This window comes from Micromys minutus (genome assembly GCF_963924665.1).
Source record: "Micromys minutus genome assembly, chromosome: 25".
Taxonomy (NCBI): domain Eukaryota; kingdom Metazoa; phylum Chordata; class Mammalia; order Rodentia; family Muridae; genus Micromys; species Micromys minutus.
The window spans coordinates 29,369,609-29,393,549 of NC_137960.1; positions in this window are offsets into that span (position 1 = coordinate 29,369,609).

Sequence of the window (23,941 nt, forward strand, 5' to 3'; positions counted from 1 at the left end):
GCTGAGAAGAATAATTGTCTCTGCTTATTTCATCCATCTTTTCCCCCCAATAAACTCACTTACTTTGACCTGTTTGATATGGTTTCCTTCTGACTATTTACACCCTCGTTAGGATTCTCCAAAAGGGATCAGTGCTGCTGATGGAAGGAAGTATCTCTGTTCATCACAATGCCTGACTCCTAATGGGCAGACAGTCCTCTGAGCACAGCATCACCTATATCTTGTTATGGCCTCTTCTACTTCGCTCAGCAACGGTGTGATTTAAATTCTTTTTAATTTGATTATGCGGGGTTACATTAAGCTTTTTAAATATAACTTACACCCCCACACATCCACACGCACACATACACTCACGCACTCATGCACTCACGCATGCACACAGAGAGGTAACCTGGCGTGTAGAAAGTGTGCAACACATAGAAAACTTTGAGAGCCAAATATATTCTGAAACCCTTTTCTAATTCTCCTGGAGCTCATCTTTCAGGAAGTTCCAGGAGAAAAGAAACCACACTGGGTGTGTCTGATGTGAAATGGTCATGTTTAAGAAAGAAAATTCAGTTCCTGTGTTGAAAGACTCAGTCGTTGGACGTTGCCGGCGGTGCTCCCCACCCGGACTGCTACCTCCTCCCATGTGTACTTTTCTCCACTTCACTTCCTCTAACTTTTCAACTCCTTTGGAACCTGTTTAAAGTTTTGAGGGAGTATTATTATTATTATTATTATTATTATTATTATTATTATTATTATTATTATTTTGCCTGACATTTTCAGAAAAATGTTGAATGAGGCAGTCATTGTCTGAGAACTGGGAATGGTTTAGCATAGCCTCTCTCTCTGCTTTAGTTCCCCAACCCAAGCTCCTGTCAAGCACATGCAGGACCAATCACCACATGATGCATTATCTTAGCTCAGGGGTGACATTGGTCTTTCTACCCATGTTTATAAATGAGGTTTTATTAAAACACAGCTGTGATTATTGTTTGTGTACTGGTCCTAGCTGCATTCTGACAAGGTCTGGCTGAGTGACCGGGAGAGGTACTGACTCCCAAAGCCCAGAATATTCTCACTAGTCCTTTCCACAAAAGCTGCTACCTATTGTTCTCAGTATCAGCTTCATCTGTCTACACAGCCACCTTAGGTGTTTCATCTGAGAAATCGGGATTTTATTTTGATCCAGAACATTTGTATTTGTATATTATTAATAACACACAAACACACACACTGATACAGAGAATATACCATGGTGTGTGTGTGTGTGTGTGTGTGTGTGTGTGTGTGTGTGTGTGCATGTGTGCATGTGTATAGACCAGAGAAAAATCTTGTTCACTGGTCCTCTCCATTCACATTTAAAAACATTTATTGTGTGGGGCTGAAGTGCTCTTACAGAGGACACACGTTTGGTTCTTAGCACCCATTGGCAGCTTACAACTGTCTGTAACTTGAGTTTTGGCGCAGCAGTTCTCAACCTGTGGATTCAGAAGCTGTTTGGGGTGGGGTAACAAACAACCCTCTCAGAGGGGTTGCATATCAGGGATCCTGAGTATCAGATATTATTTACATTATGATTTGTAACACCTCCAAAAATAACACTTATGAAGGAACAATGAAAGCAATTTTATGGTTAGGGGATCACCACAACATGATGAACTGTATGAAAGAATGGGAGCATTAAGAAGGTTGAGAACCATTATTTTAGGGGAATCTAATGACCCCCTTTGGCCTCTTCAGATACTAGGCACACACATGGTCCATGGACACACATGCAGACAAAATACTCATAAACGTTTTAAAGAATGGTTTTATTTTTAGTTAAAGTATAATTATCTCATTCACCCCCCTTCTTCCATGCCCTCCCATATATCCTTTTTCTGTCCTCTCTCAAATTCATGGTCTTTTCCCTTCAACTATTATGAGCGCACTCACATATATATGATCCCATATGAAATACTCCTGCTGTGTTTGTTTAAGGTTGCTTGTATGAATTCTTTAAAAGCATAGCACTAGCTCTCGGATAAACAATCAGGGGGCTCATTCCTTGGGGAGACTAATTCTCTCTGCAGTTGTTAGTTCCCACAGCTCTTTATGTGGGGGTGGGGTTTTCGTCACCCACAGTGACATGCCTGTTGGTACTGTTGTCATTCATCTATGGAGGGTTTCGGGGCTATACTCTTTCTGTCATATCTAGAAAACCCAATCTCTTGCTAAACTCCCTGGTCTCTGCTTTTTCGAGCTCTGTCTACGCTCTCTACCTTTTGTCCCCCGAGCCTTAGTAATATCGATCGTGTTTTGATGTGCGTTCTGGTACTAGAACTCATCCTGAGCAGCAGACAGAGCTACCCTACCAGCCCCTTGAGGTCCAAAGCATTTGAAAGAGATTTGTTATTTGTTTTGCCTGCAAGAAACCGTGGTTGGCAATTTGCAAAACGTGAAGAAGTACGGAGGAATAAGGGACTAGGCTGTGGCATCCCCAGCCGGAGGACTCAGCTACTAGGCTTTCATTTTATTCTAGTCTATGTTTTGGTCTCTTTGCCATGGACCCAGTCATCCGGAGTTGGGCATCTCATTCCTGAGCATGAGGGCTTCATGGTTGTCCAGAATATAAGAAAAGTCTCTGTTATGTTTAAAAGATTTAAAGCTATTTTTAAAAACCTTCTGGAAAGGAGCAAACCAGGGAGAGAGAAGGGATCAGTGGAAAGAGCATTACAATGAGAGGCCACAGGACGCTGCAAAGGAAGGTGATGCTTTAACTTTGCTGGTGTATCTATTCACCGTGGAATATTGTTTAGCCACAAGGTGAAGCCTTTTCCCCCCTTTTTGCTGTAGCTTTCGTTGTTGTTTTAGAGAGAAGGTAAAGAAACTAATATACAGGCAAAATAAAATAAAATAAAAATAAAAAGACTATAAGCAACAGTGAGTGTGTTGCAAGCATTTGTGTGTGTGTGTGTGTGTGTGTGTGTGTGTGTAGGAAATTGCCAAAATTGCAGTGATAGCTCAGCCAGTAAAGGGTTTTCCATGCAAGCATGAGGACTGAGGATGAATGCCCACAGTGCACACAAGGACACTGCCGCAGTGGTCCACAGTAGGAGTTACAGGGATAGGGCGGTGGACAGGCAGATCCCCCAGGCTTGCCGGCCAGTGACTCCAGCCACTCTGTGAACCTCAGGCCAATGGGAGACACTATGTCCAAAAACAAGTTAGGTGACTCCTGATGAAAGATACCTAAGGTGGACTTGCGGCTTTTATAGACATGCCCACGTGTATGTATACTCACATGAACGTGCACACACAAAACATACATAGGTGTATTTGTTGCTGTGTGTGATATAACTTTCTATTATCTCTTAGAAAGCTTTAAAAAGATTGATCTCGTATCTGAGGACTGTGGGTAAGGTGGCTTGTTTGGAATCCATGGCTGGCTCATCACGTGCAGGGGCAGTGATGTTATCTACAAAACAACTTAATCAAAGCACTCTCTCCAACAAAGGAGCAGCCATGCTGCCTTAGTGCCCTCAGAATCAGGTTGTCCTGGGTAAGGGCACCCAGCTTTCTATAAAGTGTATAGTTGAGATGTTTGAACTTATATTACTCCTAGACCATAAGGCACAAGCAGGGCTGCCTGGCATATGGAATATTCACATGCACGTGCATGCACACACATACATGCACATACGTGCGTGAGCGCGCGCACACACACACACACACACACACACACACACACTGTTGTTTTGTGGCCTTTTTAATTCTTTCACCTGTAGTCTTTCCTTATATAATCCTTCTTTCTCCCTACAAAACAAAAGAAGCTAAGTCCAGATTTTGTCTTGTAGAAAAGACTAAATTGTTTAGCTGTCGTTTCCTTACAGACAAGTAGGACGGAATAAACAGGGAAAAAGGAGAACAAATTCTCCTAAACACCCAGAAACGTCCTTGTGAAGGCATCTTGGAAGAGCATTTCTGCCCTCTGAAAAACCACCTCCATGACCCTCATTCTGCACTTTTTGAGACCGGCCATGCTCCCGAGGCCCATCTACCTCTAGGTAGGCTGATATACCCAACGTGGGCCACACCACACAACTTCACACACGGGGCAAAGGCTGAAACTTAGCAGAAACAAATGGTCCCTGCAGAGCACAGAAGAGGAAAAAGGCCTTTCTTTCTACTTAGTGTTTTATGGTGGTATTAAAGATTGAACACAAAGCTTCAAATGAGCTCAACCACTGAGCTGTGTAGCCAACTAAAGGAGTAGCCCAGGCTAGACTAAAATCTGAGAGCATTCTGCCTCTGTCTCTACTATCTCCTTAGTCACAACTGGCCACCATAACTGCCTCCTTTATAACCCCAGCTTTCCCCTTGACAGCCATCTCCCAGTGCCAATCCCAACACACAAATACACAGCACACCAAACATTTTATTTTTCATAGTGACAATCTGTGTATACGCATCACACACATGCTATTTTGATTTGCTACATGTTTGGTCCACTTCGTTCAGGGGCGATGAGCATCCACAGACAATCCACACTTCTGAAATATCTTAAGTAAAAACTTCAGTTGTGACTCTTGAGGAGTGAGACCACATAGAAGTCACCAATCCAGGCATGACTTAATCGGGCAAGCGGATAGGGCCTGTGGGGTATCTCTGTCAGCATTTTCTGCACAGGCTGCCCGGCTGTTCTGCCCGAAGGCTGACTAAGATGGATGGCTTGGGTAGATTCTTCATTCCCTGTCAGTCTCCAGGGAAGGAGGAACCTCCGAGGATCAGCTTTCCAGGCTTTCCAGTGACACCTGTGACTCTGTCCTCTCAGATATAAGCCATCTCTACACACAGTGTGCAGCTGGCAGAGCTTAGGAGCTGCGGAAAAACAGCGAAGGGCACAGTTTTAATACAAGGTCACCTCCTGGTACCTGTCACTCGTCCCCAGACAGCAGGGTCATCTCCACTGCTGCCAGGAGCTCAGCAGTTTAGCAAAGTAGAACAAGACCTACCAACAGTACCTACCTGAGAGCTTAAACAGCAGTTCTTTTTTGTTCCATTTTTATTGGATATTCTCTGCATTTATATTTCAGAAGTTATCCCCTTCCCCCCAATCCCATCCCTTCTCTGCCTCCCATTGCCTCCATGAGGGTGCTCCCTCTCCCAACCTCCCTCTTCCACCTCAGCACCTTGACATTCCCCTACACTGGAAAAACAAGCCTTTGCTGGACCAAAGGCCTCTCCTCCCATTGATGTCTGAAATGCTGTTCTCTGCTGCATTTGCACCTGGGGCCGTGGGTCTCTCCATGCAAAGTCATTCATTGGTGTTTTAGTCTCTGGGAGCTGTGGTGGGTTTGTTCTTCCCATGGGGTGGCATACCCTGTCAGCTCCTTCAGTCCTTTCTCTAGCTCCTTCATTGTTGTCCCCATGTTCAGTCCGATGGTTAGCTGCAGTCATCCTCCTCTGTATCAGTATGGCTCTGGCAGAGCCTCTGAGGAGGCATCCATATCAGATTACTGCCAGTAAGCACTACTTGGCATTAGCAATAGTGCTTGGGTTTAGTGGCTGCCTGTGGGGTGGACCCCCAGGTGAGGCAGTCTCAGTGTGATCTTTTCTCCAATCCCTGCTCATCTACTTGTCCCTTTATTTCCTTCTGTGAGCATTTTGTTTTCCCTTCTAAGAAGGACTGAGGCATCTACCTTCTGGCCTTCCTTCTCTTTGAGCTTCATAAGTGTGTGAGCTGTTTCTTGGGTATTCAAGCCTTTTGGCCTAGAATCTGCATATCAGTGAGTACACACCATGAGTGTTCTTTTGTGACTGGGTTACCTCACTCAGGATGATAGCTTCAAGTTCCGTCCACTTGCCTAGGAGTTCTAAGTGTGCCCCTTTCTTCTTTAGGCAGCAGCAGAGACCCTGCACACCCAACCTGGGGCACCCCCTCACACCTCTATTTTCTCTTCCTCTCAGCTTTCTGTAGTGTTTTCTACCTACCTCCTGAGCTACAGCTCCCAGGACTTTTCTTCTTTTTTGCTTCTTTTATGTTTATTTATACTGCCTGGGATGACTCCCCTGGAGGAGACGTTTCATCCTCAAAACACTTCTCACACACTCTCCCTGCCCTTCCTGTGTTTAGTCATTGCTATATGCATGTGTGTTCCTTGGCAGCTCTGACATGCTCTTGTAGCATTTACAGTGCTAAAGAGTGTTTGTCTTCTGTGTCTATCTCTGCATCTAGTCCCAGAGCAAGGACCACGGCCATCTCTGTGTCCTCAGAACTTGGGAAAGTGGCTGGTGTCAAATAAATAAGAAGTGCTTCAGACGGAGACAGAGTGACAGTTACCGGCCCTCTGAGAAGTGCGTTCTTACGGTCCGTGTGGGTGGTGTCCAGCTTAGAAAATCTCCAGCACTTCCACTGAGCTCCGAGTTCCTAGGCCCATCTGGGCATATTTATATTTATCCTGCATATCTTACAGAGTTTGAGGGCACAGAATGCCCTAAACAGAATTCTAGATTACACATTTCATCCCTTCATCCTCATCTATGATTTTTCTCCTTTTCAGTTAATGACACCATTGTCCTCTTAGGAAATATTTAGCAAACAGCTCTGATCAGTTTCTCTTATAGTTTCAATGGTTTGTTTTTAAAACAGCAACTAGACTGACCATTTATTGAGATAAGTCGGCTTATAGTTTTTCTTCTCTCAAAAGTCTCCACTAGCTATTTTGTTCCATGACCTTCCTCAGCTCCTAAACCCTACCCAGAATATAATAAGAATTAAATATTTGCCAAATGAGTAAATCAATACTTAAGTTTTAGGATGCAAAAAAGTAAAAGCTAACCCAGATAAATACCAAGAAGGTGAAGTCTATAATAAAGCCTGCTACACGAACATTCTACATTCTTGAATATATGTTTTAAAGATTTACTTATTTGTTTTTATGTCTGTGTGTGTGTTATGTGCCTGGCGCCCATGGAAGTCAGAAGAGGGTGTGATCCCCTGAAACTGGAGTCAGACTGTTGTGATCTTCCATGGAGGTGCTGGGCACTGAACCTAGGTTCTCTGTGAGAACGGTAAGTGCTGTGGACTACCCAGCCATTACTCCTGCCCTTATAAGCATGTTTTGAATATCACCAAAAGAGCACAGACATTTTGTCTAGCATTAAACCAATCATGAAACAACCCTTTGGCCCTGGATGGTCACATGGCTGGTCACATCACATACTGGAAAATCCTAAATTGGATTTGATTTGAAAGTAGGGAATTGAATTTAATTGTTTTTCATATGTTCTTATAATGCAAAATGTCCATGGCACGCATGTGTGTGTGTTCATGAACACGCATGCTTCATACTTTCTCTATCTGTCTGTCTCTCTTTGTCGCTCTGTCTCTGTCTCTCTCTCTCTTTTCAAATATGCTCTAGACTTGCTTCTGAAATATCTCATCATTGGGTTTGGTTTTTAAAATAGTTTAGTTAATTTTATAGAGAATGGGGGTAATGACCTTCTCTCCAGAATCCAACCCTGGAAGGCTGAGACAAAACAGGAGTCCCACGGGAGTGAGGACCAGCCTTCTGGGTTGAATGGTTCAGGGAGAAAACGTGCTGGGGACTGACTTGGGTGATAAATCTCTTTTTTTGTCAACCACTAATCTTTTTCATTCCCCTTGACACTCCAGCCAGGGAGACTGAACACAGTGTCCTTGACTCGGGAAAGTCAAGCCAGGGAATAATTTCCCAAGTGTAGTTCATTCACACTATTTGAAAGGTTGTGTTCGTACTGGAGGGAGAGAGGCTTTCACACGGAACTTGTCTGCAGCACGTTGTTCTGAGATATATTTAGACAGGCAGCTAATGGGAAGTGAAGTCATCGGTGGCAACTTGAGCAGGTTTGAGTGATTAGGTGTGAAGGTTGCACACCTGGCCTCTGAGCAGAAAATTATAAAAACAAAAAATTAAAATTATAAATCTTTGCCTTTTAGTATTTTAAACTAAAACAAAATTTGCCTTTCAAAGTCCTTATAGGGTAGGATTGAGGCAGAATACTTGATAATTTGCAGTTACTTGCCTATGACCTTTAAATATTCCATATGGGCAAACTGGCTGCTTCTACACTTTAATGCTTTCGCCCCCATCCGCACCCGGAAGACTGCAAATGGAGGATCAAATGTCTCAGCTTCAGCTCAGCCACTAACCTTCACCACACATTGTTCAGAACAATTTTCCAACTCACTGACAGCATTCTCCAGTTTCTGCTGAGCGGTTTCACAAATTGCTTCCATCCTCCCGGCTCCAAACAATGGGTCTTCAATGAGTAAACAAACATTTGCTGCCTGCTTCTATCAGGCCCAGGTCCAACGTTAATAAAACACTAATGCTCACCAGAACTCAAGCAGCTCTGCAAAGACTCATTTACAGAACTGTTTGTATATTGTTGATGACTAATGTGATGCATGAAAATGGTTGTACAACATTCAAGAAAAATATCACTGCAGGAAAAAAAAAAAAAACCTCTTTCTACCTGAACCCAGCATACCTGCGGCCATCTACACACACACACACACACACACACACACACACACACACACACATACACACATACACATACACACACACACACACACATACACACACACATACACACACACACACACACACACACACACAGAATATGGAATTTCCTACCTCTCTCCCTAATGCAGCTCTCTCCTCTACTTCCTTCCTCCTCTCCCCCTACTGAGATCACCACACAGCACATATGTCAGTTCCCTTTAAAAATTTGCGTCTTGGTTTTATTCATTTATTGGTTTATTTAGCTACTCCGCTGTATGTTTAGCTTCTTAGCAGTTTTTCAAGGTCATTAGTAAGGGACAGAACGGGGAAGAAAGCAGGGGTTAAGGGACAGGAGGAAGATGAGAGTCAGTGTATGCCATTACGCAATTTAGGAACTCAGTGTTGGAACTCAAAGGAGCCTTTTTGCCAGCCACTGATAACTGAGAGGAAAGCCCAGCCTGCAGTACTTCAGAGAGAATGCTGGCTGGTCCACTTGTAGGCTGAAGGTCATAGGAACTGTCTCCCACTCAAGTGGGCAAAGAGGTCAGATACCTGCAAATGCCACTTCTTCCCGAGTTTGTATGTGAGAGGGCCTGGCTGTCTGCACCATCACATCGTCTCTCGTTGCTAATGGAGTTGTGAAAAGGCCCAGGGGCTCAGCCTGCTTTGAGTCCCTCTCAGAACTCTGCTTCTCTTTAGCCTTGCTTCTCATCCATGCCAATAGACAGGCCTAGACGCAAGATGTGCCCTTTCCTTTGGAATCTTCATCTCCTTCCTTCCACGGCTGCAGTTCCCCTCGACCAAATCCCATCACAGAGCAGCTCCTATTTCCTCTTCTTGTGTCACCGTCGGCTCATCTGACAAGAGGGTCTCTGGTCTCTCAGGTTTTCCAAGAGTACCGTGCAACTGCTTGCTCATCTTTGTAGAGGAACATATCGTGTGTCCCTATGGATGTAGCACCTGTCAGTAATAAATCGGATGGCCTATAGCTTAGGCAGGAAACAGGAGATGCGACAGCTTATAGAGAGGATTCTAGGACAGAGCGAGCCACAGGAGACTTGCCCAGGTCGGTGCGAGGGATACAGAAGCATTGGCGCTTGAGCACAGGTAACCAGCCATGTGGCAGAACGCAGCTTAGAATAAATGGGTTAATTTAAGTCATGAGCTGCTCAGAGAAGAGCCTGGCTACATGGCCAAAGTATTTGTAAATACATTTTGAGTCTGAGTCTTACTGTTTGGAGCATGGACTGGGAAGAGAAAGCAGACCTAATTGCTACACATCTTTCCTCATTTTGATCAGTTTTGGTCTTAGGTCTGAGGGTGGGATGAAAAATGGAAAATAAGAAGTCATAGGAATGTTGACACTCTGGATAATATCCTTATTATGCTAGCGAGAGATCCTTGTCATTCTGACTCGCCATTTCTGTCTCTTCCTAGTCAACTTCACTTCTAAACATTTGGTTGTTTCCTCCACATTTATGGGTCTAAGGCTTTCCCTTGGCCAGGCTTGAGGGATGGCAAAGGCTTCTTTTAGTCCACGTGTGAGCGTTGACAAATGGATGACCTTTACTAAAACCATTGCACTCAGAAAGTACTGACCACACATTCTTTCACTTGTAACCTGAGACTGCTCCCTGATAAAGAATTCCTCCTGGGATTATCTAGTTCATGTCCTTCCTGTTCAGCTGTGGACAATAAACTCTCCTCTCATATTCAAGTGTACAAAAGAAAAATAATGAGTTTCCAGACTACTACTAGTGTGTTTCCATTAGAACACATGATCCCACCCAATCCTAGCTTCTTTGTATGTTTATCTGTGTGTTTGTCCTTTCTTCATTCCCTCAATGGCCTCAGTTGGGATTCTAGGACCCAGCTACATAGGTCAGCACACCATGACCTTCCACTCATCCTGAGTCCCACCTTTCTGCTAGGTGACCTCGCTCGTGATGCATATGCAGGGAAGACAATGGCTATGGCTCTCAGCCTCAAGTTCAGCATTGCTCTTTCCGTTCCGTGACTCTTAAGATCCACACACATTATCTCTAAGACCTCAGGTTCACTAACCCATGCTGCCTTAATTTTGTCTCTTCTAGTCCCCTCATATCACCTTTGCAGCCTCATCATGATGCTCTTGGAGGTAACCAAGGGCCAGCGCCTGTGCCTCGGCATGTCCATGTTCATCTTAAGAGTCTCCCAGCATTCTGTGCTCAGTACCCTTCACTTGCCTACTTGCCTTTGGCTTTCTGTTACTCAGTTTTTGTGTAACTAGAGATAACCTTCTTATGACAAGATTTTTACTTCCTAGGTCCGGGGTCTTATGTGATTTTTATATCTTGAGTTCTCAAAATAGGAGAATTGACTTCTGTAGCTCAAGTTTTCAAACAGAGCGATGTTGTAGAATAGAATATTGGGGGTGGGAAGAATAGTCATGATGGTACTTTCCAGTTACACGAATATGTCTCTTACTACCATGGGGTTCCTATCCTGATAATTTTGTTCTTTCTTCTGATTTCAGGAGTAACACTCTTTCCTGTCGCTAAAAGGGAAACTGAAGTACCAAGCTAACAAAGCGACTGTTCTGTATCCCATTCAGAGGCAGGATGCTATTGAAGCACAGAGTTCTGATGTCCAAAGCTTATGCTTTATCTGATGCTTTGTTGGCATTAAGCACTCACCAGTATTCCAAGGGAGGAAAATGACTAGCTAGTAAGGTTTGAGAGAGAAACCAAGGCTTCATGACCCAGAAAACTCTGTCCTTGGGGATAATGTTCAAGGAACATTGTGATTTTCCATTGCCCGTGAACCGGCATAAACGTTTAAGCAAGGGCATGATTAGCAAAATGCCAGCTCTAATTTTAGAAGGAATAAGATGGGGAACAGGCAGAGATGTGAAGTTTAATCAAAGTGCTATCATTTAGGGATGTTAATGAGCCAGTTATCAGGGACCTGGCAGGTCTGGTACATTTGACCTCGGTATCTGGGGAGACATACAATGTTGGATCCAGGCCTCTGGTCACCAGACAGGTGATTCAGAGCCATAGCTGCTGAAAGCCTGTTAGAAACAGAATTCCAGGATTCAAGAGGAGCCAAGAAGGCCTTCTACACACTGCAAACAACATGTGATAACAATACCTATCAAACCAGAAACAGCACCTGCTTTTTCTCTGACTCATGCTTGTGTGCTTGGAGGCGGAGTGAATGACTTATTATATGTGAAACATAACATTTATCCTGATTTTGGATTTTTACATTTTTATTTCCTTTGAGAATTTCACGCATGAATTTTATATAATTTCTACTCCCTCTGTTGGCATCTTTTTAAATGCTTCATTATTGGGTCCTTCTATCTCCACCTCCCTTCTAAGCCTTATTCCACCCCAACCCTTCCAAAATCCCCCTGCCTCAACACTAGGTAGGAGAGAAAGAAGTTTAGGGGGAGGGGTCTCTACTGAGTAGGGGCATTGGGTTTTTTGGGGTAAGTCTAGTCTTTGTTGTCAGAATACCCAGCAGTCCAGCAAACAAGCAAATCAGCCACCCAGCAACATCACAGGCAGCAACAGTGTCATTAACAGTGTGAGGGATTGGTCCTTGCTCATGGGACAGGTCTGATCACTGGTTGGCCATTCCTTCAGTCTCTGCTCCATCTGTGTCTCTACATTTCTTTTGGACAGGACCAATTTTGGATCAAAAGTTTTGTAGGTAGGTTGACGTCCTCATCCCTCCAACGGAGGACCTGTCTGGCTACTGGAGGTAGTCTCTTAAGGTTCCATACCCCCATTGTTGGGCATTTCTGCTAAGGTCACCTGCATTAACTTCTGGGAGCCTCCCTCATCCCAGGTCCCTGGGACTTCCTAGAGAAATCCCCATCACCATCCCACCTCCGGCAGCTTCATATTTTCACTTATTCTACTAGCCTTCTGGGTCTTTCTCCTGTCTCTCCCTATGCCTGATCCTGTCCTCCTACTCCCCCTGCCTCCCTTCTCCCGTCCAGGTTTGTTCCTCCCTCTGCTTTCCATGACTATTTTGTGACTGCAGACTGAAGCCTCGCATAGCAGCCCTCTGAGAGATACTCAGCAGCTGACAGATGCAGATACCCACAGACAAACATTGAACTGAGGTCAGAGTCCCCTATGGAAGAGTTAGGGAAAGGATTGAAGACCCTTAAGGAGATGGCAACTCCACAGGATGACCAACTGTATCAACTAACCTGGACCCCTGGGAGCTCCCAGAGACCGTACCACCAACCAAAGAACAGACTCAGGCTGGTCTGAGGTCCCAGCACATATGGAAAAGAGTGCTGTCATTTCTGGCCTCAGCGGGAGAGGATTCACCTCATGCTGCAGAGACATGATGTGCCAGGGTGGTAGGTTGATCGAATGATTGATCTATTGATCGATAGATCGATAGATAAAGAAAAAGCAGCAGCAGCAGGTACCAGCAGAAGCAGGGGGAACTGCCACCACCAGAGGCCCTCGCAGTGTTCTCACATTTATGCCCTCCCAGAGTCCTCCCAAATTAAACTGTCTGCAATTGTCAAAAATCATGCACCATTAGAGCACAATAAAATAATAGTTAACAGCTGTGGACAATCTGAAGCAGCCCTATATTTCACATCTGGGATTAAAGCAAAAACATACGCACATCACATAACTGGATGTTTTTCATTTGTAGCAGATGTGAAGCTTGGTCTTCATGTGGGTCCCCGAACAGTTGAATTGGGGTTGTCTCTGACTCTGTTCCCTGACATTAGATCTTCTTCTAGCTGGCTTGCCTGGTTGAGCCTCAGAGACAGGGTTTGTCTCTGGTGGTAAGATGTGTTTCTTGGAGGCAGCATAAAAGAAATCTGTTTTATAATTTGATCTGCCAGACTGTATTTTAATGACCAAATTGAGGCCATTAATATTGTCAGTTACTGAAATTTGAAAGTTGTGCAATCACTTCTGTGATTTTGCCATGTTCAGTGATTACTCAGGCCTCTGTCACTTACTGTCTTAGCATCATTTTTCTTTTCAATCTGTAGTCTCTGGAGTGTGTTTTTCTTTCTCTACAATTTAAAGTATTACCCACAGTGTTCTCTGCGGGGCTGGCATAGTGTCACAATTTCTCTTGCCTGCCTTCATCATGAAATACTTCTCTTTCACCTTCCATTATGACAGATAGTTTCTCTGGGTATATTAGTGGGCAGGAGGTTATAATTTTAAAAATTTAAAATTCACCATTTGAAGCCCTGTCTTACTTTCAAGGTTTTAATTGAAAGGTCAGAAGTTATTCTGGGAAGCCTGCCTTCTCTCTTACAGCATTCAATACACTTTCTTCTAGCCATTCAGTATTTTAACTATAATATGAAACAGGGAATTTATTTCCTGGTCCTATCTGACCTAAAAACTGTTAAATGCTAAGAGTGCAAGCTCGGGCAAACCAAATCAGGATTCTGAGAATGAGACCTGGCACCAGTACTTTTTAACAACACACCCCTCATCTCCAGCACCCTACCTCTCAGCCCATGGTAACAGATGTTGCTAATAGAACTTGACTGTGGAGGTAGGCAAAGATGGAAGATGAAGAAGGTGGAGCAGTAGCTAAGAAATTATACATGAGTGCACGGAAAAGATTATTACGGGCCAGAGAGGTGGCTTCATAGGTAAAAGCACTTGCTGCCCTAAGTCCCATTTATAGTACCCATGTAAGGAAACCCAGGAAGGACCAAGTCCTGAAAAATGTTCTTTAATCCCCCCCCAACACACACACACACACACACACACACACACACACACACAGACACACACACACACGTCATTTCTCCCACACTGCTTTCACATTAATAACAAATAGAAGTTACAAAAACATTACTATATTATTAATGTTTCTGTTACTGTAACAAAATGCTAGAGACAATAAGCTTATGGACAAGAAAGCTTTATTGCACATTACAGTTTTGGAGATTCTGGTTCCATGTTCATTTGGTCCTGTTGCTTTTAGGCCTGTGGCAGACACAGGACAATAGGAGTGTATAGCAGGGGAAATCACCCACTTGATTTGGAAGCAGAAGAGCAGACCACAGGGTCCCACAATCCCCTTTGGAAGTAGCTCCCAATGATCTAAATACCTCCTCAAATCTCAACGCGTAGTTTTACCTCCTCCCAGTAAGTATCCTGGGGCCAGGCCTTTAACACATAGACATTGGGGAAACATTCACACTCTTAATTATAGCAACTCTTTTAAAAGTCACATTAAATCCTATGCCAACAAGCCTTTTTGGAGTTTAATCCTGGCTTTCCCCTGGAATGTCACTGTGTCCTTTGCTTACTTGGCAGAGGTTTTATTATTAGTTTTTAATTTGTCTTTATTTTGTCATATGTTAGATCAAGCCCAAGAACTGTGCCTGTCAAGTACAAACTCTACCACAGATCTCCAGCTCCAGCCTGGGTTTCATTTCTTGTTGCTAGCAATCTCTCTTGTTGTGAGCAACAGTTTGAAGTACAGGTTTTGTTATTTGTCCTTTGAGTCTATACTGGTAGATACCAAGCTAAATGTTTCATGTGCTTTCAGTGTCTAAACTGTCTGCTATAGCACTAGTTCTTTTCCCACTGTGACAAGTTAGTAGCCATCTTGTTCATCTGATACTCATTCTATATTCAGACCGACAGACCATGAATTCCACTGTACCACACCTACTTGCTCTCTTTGTTCAGGCTGAACATGGTTGTTGAATATATTCAAGATGTATCAACCCAGTAAGTGCAACTAGTAGCAAAATGACTCCACATGGCTTCCACTTCAAGACTCAAGTCAAATTTCAAATTTCATTCAATAAAGTTATATTAAGCCTTTGCTTTTGTTGAAGTACCTATTTAATGTCAAATATCTTTTTGTTAATCATAGCATTTAATTATATAAACTTAAGAATGTAGTCTTTGTTTCAGTGTTGCTGATCTTTTCTTGAATGCTTCCCCCCAGCCCCTTGTTCTAAGCCCATTTTCCTCTTAGGTTATTGTGGATTATAAGGACCACTATTGTGAAACTCTCAATGAGATGTTACACATTATATTTCTCTTTGGGCTGTTGTATTTCAATTTTATCTAATGGTATTGCTTGTTTTGAGGCCTCACTATGTCCTCAGATTGGTCTTGAGCTTGCTTATACAGCCCAGACCAATCTTGAAGATTCCCTACTGCCTCAGCTTTCCTTGTGCTGGTGTTATAGGAGTGACAATCACACCCACTGCCTATGGCTTTTTTTGCATGTTAAAGTTTTACCATTTTTCCAAGGAACCACCAGATCGATTTCCAGAGTGGTTGTACCAGTTTGCAATCCCACCAACAATGGAAGAGTGTTTCTCTTTCTCCACATCCTTGACAGCATCTGCTATAACCCGAGTTTTTGGTCTTATCTCATAGTCATTTTGATTTGCATTTTTTTTTGATGACTAATGATGTTGAACATTTCTTTAAGTGCTTCTCAGCCATTCAAGATTTCTTTGTTGAAAAATTTGTTTATCTTTGTACCTTATTTTTAAATTGGGTTATTTGTGGGGATTTTTTGGGGGGTCTTACTTCTTGAGTTCTTTATATATTTTGGATAATAACTCTCTATTGGATTTAAGATTAGTGAAGGTCTTTTCCCAATCTCTAGGTTGCCTTTTTGCCCTATTGACAGTGTCCTTTGTCTTACAGAAGCTTTCTTAGTTTCATGAGGTACCATTTAGCAATTGTTGGTTTTAGAGCCAGAGACATTGGTGTTCTGTTCAGGAAATTTTTGGGAAGCCCCATGGAAGTGTTAGAGGAAGGATTGAAGAAGCTGAAGGGAAAGACAATCCTATAGGAAGACGAAAAGTGGCAACGAACTTGGACCCCTGGAAGCTCCCACAGACAAAGTTACCAACCAGAGGAGCTGGTTGAAGATCCCTGGCACTTATGTAGCAGAGAACTGCCTTGTGTGGCCTCAGTAGGAGAGGATGTGACTAATCCTGTAGAGACTTGCTGTCCCAGGGAAGGGGGATGCCTCTGGGTGGAGGGAAGCACCCTTTCAGAGGGGAAGGGGAGAAGGGATGGAGTGAACAACTCTGGGAGGGGGAACTAGGAAGGGGTACTATTTGGGATGTAAATAAATACAACTAAGCTTTAAAAGGAGACATAAACATAGAAAAAAGTTTTAATATTTTTACATTTCAAAATTTCAGACATTAAGCTGTGATGCTCCTTCCCCCTTACTATTTAGTTTTGTTTATAAAGGTCTTTATTGAACCAAGCAAAGAGGAAATACCCATCCTTCTTTCTGGTGTGTTGCTTCATTTTTGCTTTTAGTTTTCAAACTTAGAGAACAGTTCTTACAATGGGAAGTTTTATAGTTCTTTTCACATAGGTCTTGGATGTACACGGTTAAGGCATTGCTCCTGTGCCTTATACGTTAGCAGTCGTTGTGTACGAAGGCCATCCACGCATACATAGTATTTCATCGTCACTGTTACAGAGAAAAACTGTTTTGGCTCTTAACCTACTGAATCTTTAATTAGTTCAGTTGATCTTATTGATTTTTATGAAGCCTAGTAATTATCTATTCACATAATTTATAAGCAATTGTGATGCTCTATGCTTACTTTAAATCATTATATTACTGACTTCTGTTACTCCTCCTACCTTTGTGTGGACCAAGGTCTACAGAAAATGTTGAAATAGCCATCTAGACAAGGTTCTTATACCTCTGATGTTTTACACATGTATACAATGTTGCCCATTCATTTATTTATTTTGTGATCATAAGATAGTAATTTCTACTTACCTGCGTTCCTTTTAAAAACCAGGAATAAACATTGGTGTTGAACTAATCGATTTAGCCTAAGAGAAATTAAAGCTACATCATCTCACTTACTTGCACAATGTTTTAGTATATTTTTTAAGCATTTATATTGTAATATAGAAACAGTTATATGTTAAATACATCTCGAATTTTTTCTATTGTGATTTCTCTTTGCTATACTTAAACTCATATTTAGATTCTAGATCAATCTTAGTATTTAGTTCAGGGTGTTATAGTTTTCTCATACAGCCGATGAGCATCGTTTGATCCATAGCAGATGTAGTGTAGGAAGTCACGATGCTCACATGGTCCGAAAGAAGTTCATTGGAAATTCATCATAGCATGGAGTCTTAAGAGACGTAATTGTTGGGAGCTGAGTATCTTGTTCTTTGCCATTGGTAAGTCCTGCTTTTCTATTTCTAGATACAACATTGGTGATTTCACTACCCAAGAATTATCTTACTTCATCAAGGTCCTGAAAAGGGTAGCATGAGACTCTACCTAATGAGTGTGTAGAACTATAAAATAATGCATGTGCACAGGTTGCACTGTATTTTAATAGTTTAATGTTTTTCTCCTGCAAGAAAAAAGGAAGCATGTATTTATATTTCTATATCTTGTTCCTAAAAATCATATCATATTTAAGTATAAACTATTTTATAATGTTTAGGATTTCACTTTTTGAATCAACTCTTTTTAAAAATATTTCTCTTTTTACTCCAGCAGAATTGCACTCTTCCATTGTTCATAGCTAGAGAAATTTCTCAGGATATTTTGGCATCTGAATGTCTTAGAATATATATCTACATTAAAGATATCCTAATAAATTGTCCCTTGGGCTCATTCTAAATGTGAGTTGGTTCAAGGGAATTTAGCATCTATATTACCAAGGAATGGCATGATTTTTGCTTGTTCGTGAATCATTTTCACAAAGAGAAATATAAATTTTTAAGTCACCATTCCTGTATCCCAGGGGGCTTTCCATTTTCTTTATTATAAATTTTATGTACTTACTATTAATTTATTTAATGTGTGTTTGTTCTCCTTACTTTTCTTTCTATATAACCCTTCCCAACCCATGGCATCTCTCAGTTCTTTTGTCAAACCCTTGATGTATATGTGGCCATGCTCCTCAATCCTCTTATTTGCAAAATTATTCTTTTCTTGGGTTGGTGGATAGAATATAATTATCCCATCAGGAAATAATGGTTCTTTCTGTTGGTTTTTTTTTTTTTTTCTTGACACGCAATTTAGGATATGGGCATGGTGGGCCTAAAGCTCAGTTTGTAGATCAGGCTGGCCTGGAGCATTCAGAGATCTGCCTGCCGCCACCTTCTAAGCAGTGGGCTTAAAAGTGTGACAGACACGTCTGGCTCTTTTATTGGTCTTCTCAGGATCATCTGTGTTTTCCCTAGTCTCCAAAGAGCTTGACCCTCAGAGCAACAGAGTAGTGGTAGAGAGTTGATGTACTTTCTTATTCCTGACAGTAATGGGAATTTGTCTGGGGCTGACCTAATTCATCTACAGGCTTAGCCTGTAGACAGCTGTGCTTTCAATTCCTGAATATTTTCATGGGGGCACTCAGAGAGACTCTGTTAAAATTAATTCACAGCAGCTTGATCTACACATCTCATGGACATAAACACATAGAATGTTTTTCTCCTGGTTTATAGGCTGGTTTGACTTTGCAGTATAGTTTTTAAGAAACTTTTGAGGTGGCATAAAGAAAAGGGGTTATATAAGTAGAGGCATATTTCAATGAAATAATGATCTATTTGACTGAGGAAGGTTTCTGCTACTTATGGTATAAAGTCCTATGTGATGTCACCAAGATGAAATGTTATGCTAGCTGAGTAAGGCCTTGTCCATTTTTAAAGCTGCCTATTTGACAATGCTGTAAAACCACATGCTGGTGCTCATATCTGCCTTGGACAGATGATTATTACTGACAGACACATTTATTTGAATTTAGAGTTCATGCCCTGGTCATTAGTCAGTCCTAACTAGTGGATTCCCTATTGTATTCACCTTTATAAACAGGTAAAACAGAGGAAATAAATTCTTCCTAGTGTTGTGGCAACACTTGCCCTATATTAGTTGGTCATGGTGTTTTGAATAGTTGCTTTATATTGTGGTCCCATTTCCTTAATGTAGGCATTAGAATATAGATTTCAGGCTTTCGTAAGTTAGGACGGTGCAGTGAACCCACCCAAGCTTTCTTTTTATACAGGCTGAGAGTGGAATCTCTTGCCAGTGACAGTGCACATAGCTGCACAGTGCACAGGTTCTAGGGTCATCTCTGCAATGTTCCTCATTCTCAGGACTGTGCCTACACCTGTCTAAGGATCCTGACAGCTTCTCAGGACTGCACCTCCATCAGCCCATGGGTCCTGAATGCTGCTCAGGGCTTGTGCCTCCATTAGCACAACTGGTCTTGACTGCTGATGAAATTCCAATCCCTTGTGATTAAACAGATTCTGAAAAATAAAAAGAGACCCAGTAACCTTGATGAGATTTTTCTGTGTGCTCATATGGTTGCAGCCTGCCGTACTTTGCAACCAAGAACTGAATCTACAGCAATACGGAAAGGAAAAGACCTCAAAGTCCACAGCCCACAAAAGTGCAGAAGGGCAGCTAGAGCTACTCTTGTTACTACCCACTGCCCCTTGTAGTAAACAAAAGAAACAACCACACACTGTTGGAAACAACCACACATGCACATAGACACACACACACACACACACACACACACACACACACACACGCGTGCACTCATACAGGATTGAAATTAAATTTTAGACCCTGAATATTATTTTACCTTATACAAGTTTTCAAAAGTGCAAGAAGAGAGGAAAAAGAAAAAAAAGAAAGGAAAGAAAGAAAAGAAAAATTGGCAACTTCTGCCTTTGTTGGAACACAGGCTACTGTATAGTTTTATATGATGTCAAACATTAGATTTAGTTGATTGTTTATAGTCACCAAACCTGTCTTTTGTTTTGGTACCCAGGCAACACGGCCCACAACTTAGGGAGCTCTGTAGATTCCTAATGTGCTTTTGTATCTGGGCCAGGATGAGCTTTACAAACGAGGATAAACAAACTCATCTGCTTATAATTTTCTAATATAAACATGCCTGTCCTGTGAGTTCCCGAAGCCTCCTCTCTGGGATATGCCCTCTCTGGTCTTTGTCCAGGGCAGTGGTTAGGGCTAAATATGTGGCGTGTGTTTATGATGTAGCACATAGCTTCCAAAACGCAATCCTCACAGTGTCTCCCTGTGGCCTTTCCTTCTCCTCTTAAGAAACACCTCAGAGGATTTTTCTCATGTCATCTAACACATTTTGACATTATAGCAAAAAATAGATAAACTAGGAATAGAATTCCAAACTCCTCCCAACCGTTGCAAGATAAACATCCATGGTTGGTAGCATTTGTTACATAAAATGTTAACTTTAAATAGTAATTATAACTCAGCCAAATAATTTTTAGTCCAAGAAAGAATAGCATGGGTACCACTCAGATGATAGGCCAGCAAGGGGAAAGGTATGTGGTTAGAGTTCTCTCTAGTATGGAAGTAATTGTGCCATCTTGGTGAGAAAAAGAGTGGTTCATAAGTGAAATGAGGTGGGTGATATGGCTAAACTGATGATGACTCAGTTAGGGGCGGAAGTCAGTCAGTTAGGGGCGGAAGTCAGTCAGTTAGGGGCGGAAGTCAGTCAGTTAGGGGCGGAAGTCAGTCAGTTAGGGGCGGAAGTCATTCAGTTAAGGGCAGAAGTCAGTCAGTTAGGGATGGAAGTCACATGAAAACAGAGCCTGCCTCCCTTCCCCTCATCCCAACCCATACCTCCAGTCTCTGTGCCACAGTGGTGGTGGCAGGGCCCTGTTCTGTCTGTGGCATAACCATTTGCAGCCATGCAGCTGACCCTTGTCATGAAGCTAAGAGTGCCTTTAGCTCTCTGTTCTAGTAAAGAATTGGAGTGTTATTCTATCAGGCTTCCCCCGAGTTTAGAGACACATTTCTATAGTACATGCATCCTCACCAAAAAAAAAAAAAAAAAAAAAAAAAAAAAAAAAAAAAAAAAAAAAAATCCTTTGTTGTGCATATACATACACAAATACATATATGTACATATGACCTCAACTGACAAGTTAAATTCTTTAATTAATGTTCTCAAATCTCTGCTGCACAATGAGTTTCTAATTCATTGTGTTCTCATAATTTTCTAAACTTGAGAAAAAGAAAAGAATATCCATTTAGTACCAGGGATGGTGAATACTTAAGACACGGCTGACTTTTTTGCTTTTCTCATTCAATTAAGTGATAACCAAGCCTTTTATTTTATCCCTCAATTATAAATGATCAGAGAATGATTCTGTGACCCTTTGACAAAAACAGAACAGTTAAAGTGCATCTGACTCTGAAGTCTAAAGGGCTCCAATTCATGTACACTAGCTTTTAAACTACTTAATCAAATCATAACCTTACCAGACAGGGCTGTCAGCTAGAACAGGACCTGGGCATCTGCCCTATCAAGACCAGTTTATATTGTGTAAACGCGAACATTCTTGCTAAGCATTTGAGAGATAGTGATTGAGTTTTGCAGCACTTCCTTCCAGGACTCTCACTTCCCCTGTCTCCCACCCCAAAGTCCCAGCCCACACTCCCTGTGGTCACCAGGGGCTTCTTGCCTTTCTGACTGAAGGATATTACTAAGTCAGCTCTTAGTCTTCACAGCTTTAGACCGAATTTCTGCTCGGTTTTCCATTTTACTCTGCCCTTTGATGTCCGAAGCTTGCTATTTACCTTCTGAGTCCCTGGATAAAGCCGCACCTCTTGCCTCTGAGGTTCTTTTCTACACAAGTCCCAAGATGCAAACAATCCCCAAAGTCTGTAAATTCTGCCTAGCAAAGATGTCTTCACATCTGTAATTTCATCTTGTTTGTCATTTCAGTGGCTCAGACGGTTGTCATTTCTCACCTGGATAAATGATCACAGAGCCTGCAATATGGTCTCCTGTCCAAAGAATACCTACTTATTTCTTCCTGGGCATTCCTTCATTTCAGACATTTGCACAAACACTCAAGTGGCTTTTTTTTTGTTACTATGTAGATAAAATAGAATCTCCATATGGAGAAAAGAGAGGGGATGCAGACTGATGGGAGTAGGGATGGAGCTGTGGGTATTGCATTTATGTGTAGGTCATTCTTTGTGCTTTGTGTTCTATTCTATCTGCTTAGCCATGTGGCCATGTTCCCCTTATTGCCACACCCCCTTTCTGCTTACCCTTTGTTTACCATATATTTAGGTTTTATGACTTGATTAACACCATCTCAAGCCCCACAATTCTGTACAAAGAACATTTTCTGAGAGCCTTTCTATTAAAATATTCATGACTTGGTTTTGCAGAATGTATGTACCTCATGCTTTCTATAAGTTACTGGGACGTGTAACTTTCTTAGCCTGAATCTATATGGCATGTATTGTAGAACTATTTGAATGGTTACTGGAGAAGGAAATGGGACTCCTCAGTGTTCCTAAGATGTAGCATGTTGGCCTGATTGTCTAGCACTCTACTGATGCTGACCTGATTAAATCATTCACTTCCTGGTGAAATCATTTACCTGTGATCACAAAGGACATTGTAACAGTTTTCTTCACCATTTCCCTTGCTTTGTCCCCATATGATAATTCACATTTAGGACATTCTAGCTTATCCTACTGTATTGATTAGTCCTGGCAGTCGACTTATTTGTACCTGGAATTAACAAGCAGGTATGCCTCTGAGTATATGTGTGTAAGTATTTCCTGGGGGCATTAACTGAGGGATTAACCCTCCTGCCATCACCATCTGTGGTAGCCCAGGTATAAGAAGTTCTGAGAGAACAAACAACCTCTTGCCTGGGCCTATTTCTCGTAAGTGCATCCATCTCACTGCTGCCTCTGCTGCGGCCAGCCTTTGCTGACACCTAAAGACCTCTGGACTGTAACTCTCCGGGAATCCTTCATACCTTCAGCATCAGCTTTGTGGACTACTTAACAGTTGCTGAGATTATCAGCTTCTCCAGAGTACAGATAACAATTGTTGGATTACGTAGTATATGTTGTGTAAGTGGATCTAAAAAATCCATTTAAGAATATGTGTGTATACATACATACATATATATGATTATATGCATGTACACACATAAACCTATATACATATATGAGGAACACACACACACACACACACACACACACACACACACAATTTCCAGTGACTGTCCTAGAACTGCCTCATGGAAAATTTCTGACACAATCAGAAATAAAATTAACCTTTTATTCCAGATGAGAGCTGAGGTCCAAAGAGGATACTAACCTATCAGCATTCACTCAGATGTTCTCTGGTGAAGTTGGTGTAAATCCATGTGTGTATTAAATCCTAACTTCATGTTTTGCCCTCCATACCATTCTGCAATGTTGAATTGTGTAGGAGCCATTTGTGCTGCACCCAAACATGGCGCTGGCTTCCTGCTGAGAACTCAGCAAACAGAGCTGTTGCCCAGCCAAGAGACTTAATGCACATGCGCCACATACGTCATAGCCTGCTCTCGGGGCATACTATTGAGTTACTGGAGGGCGCACCAATG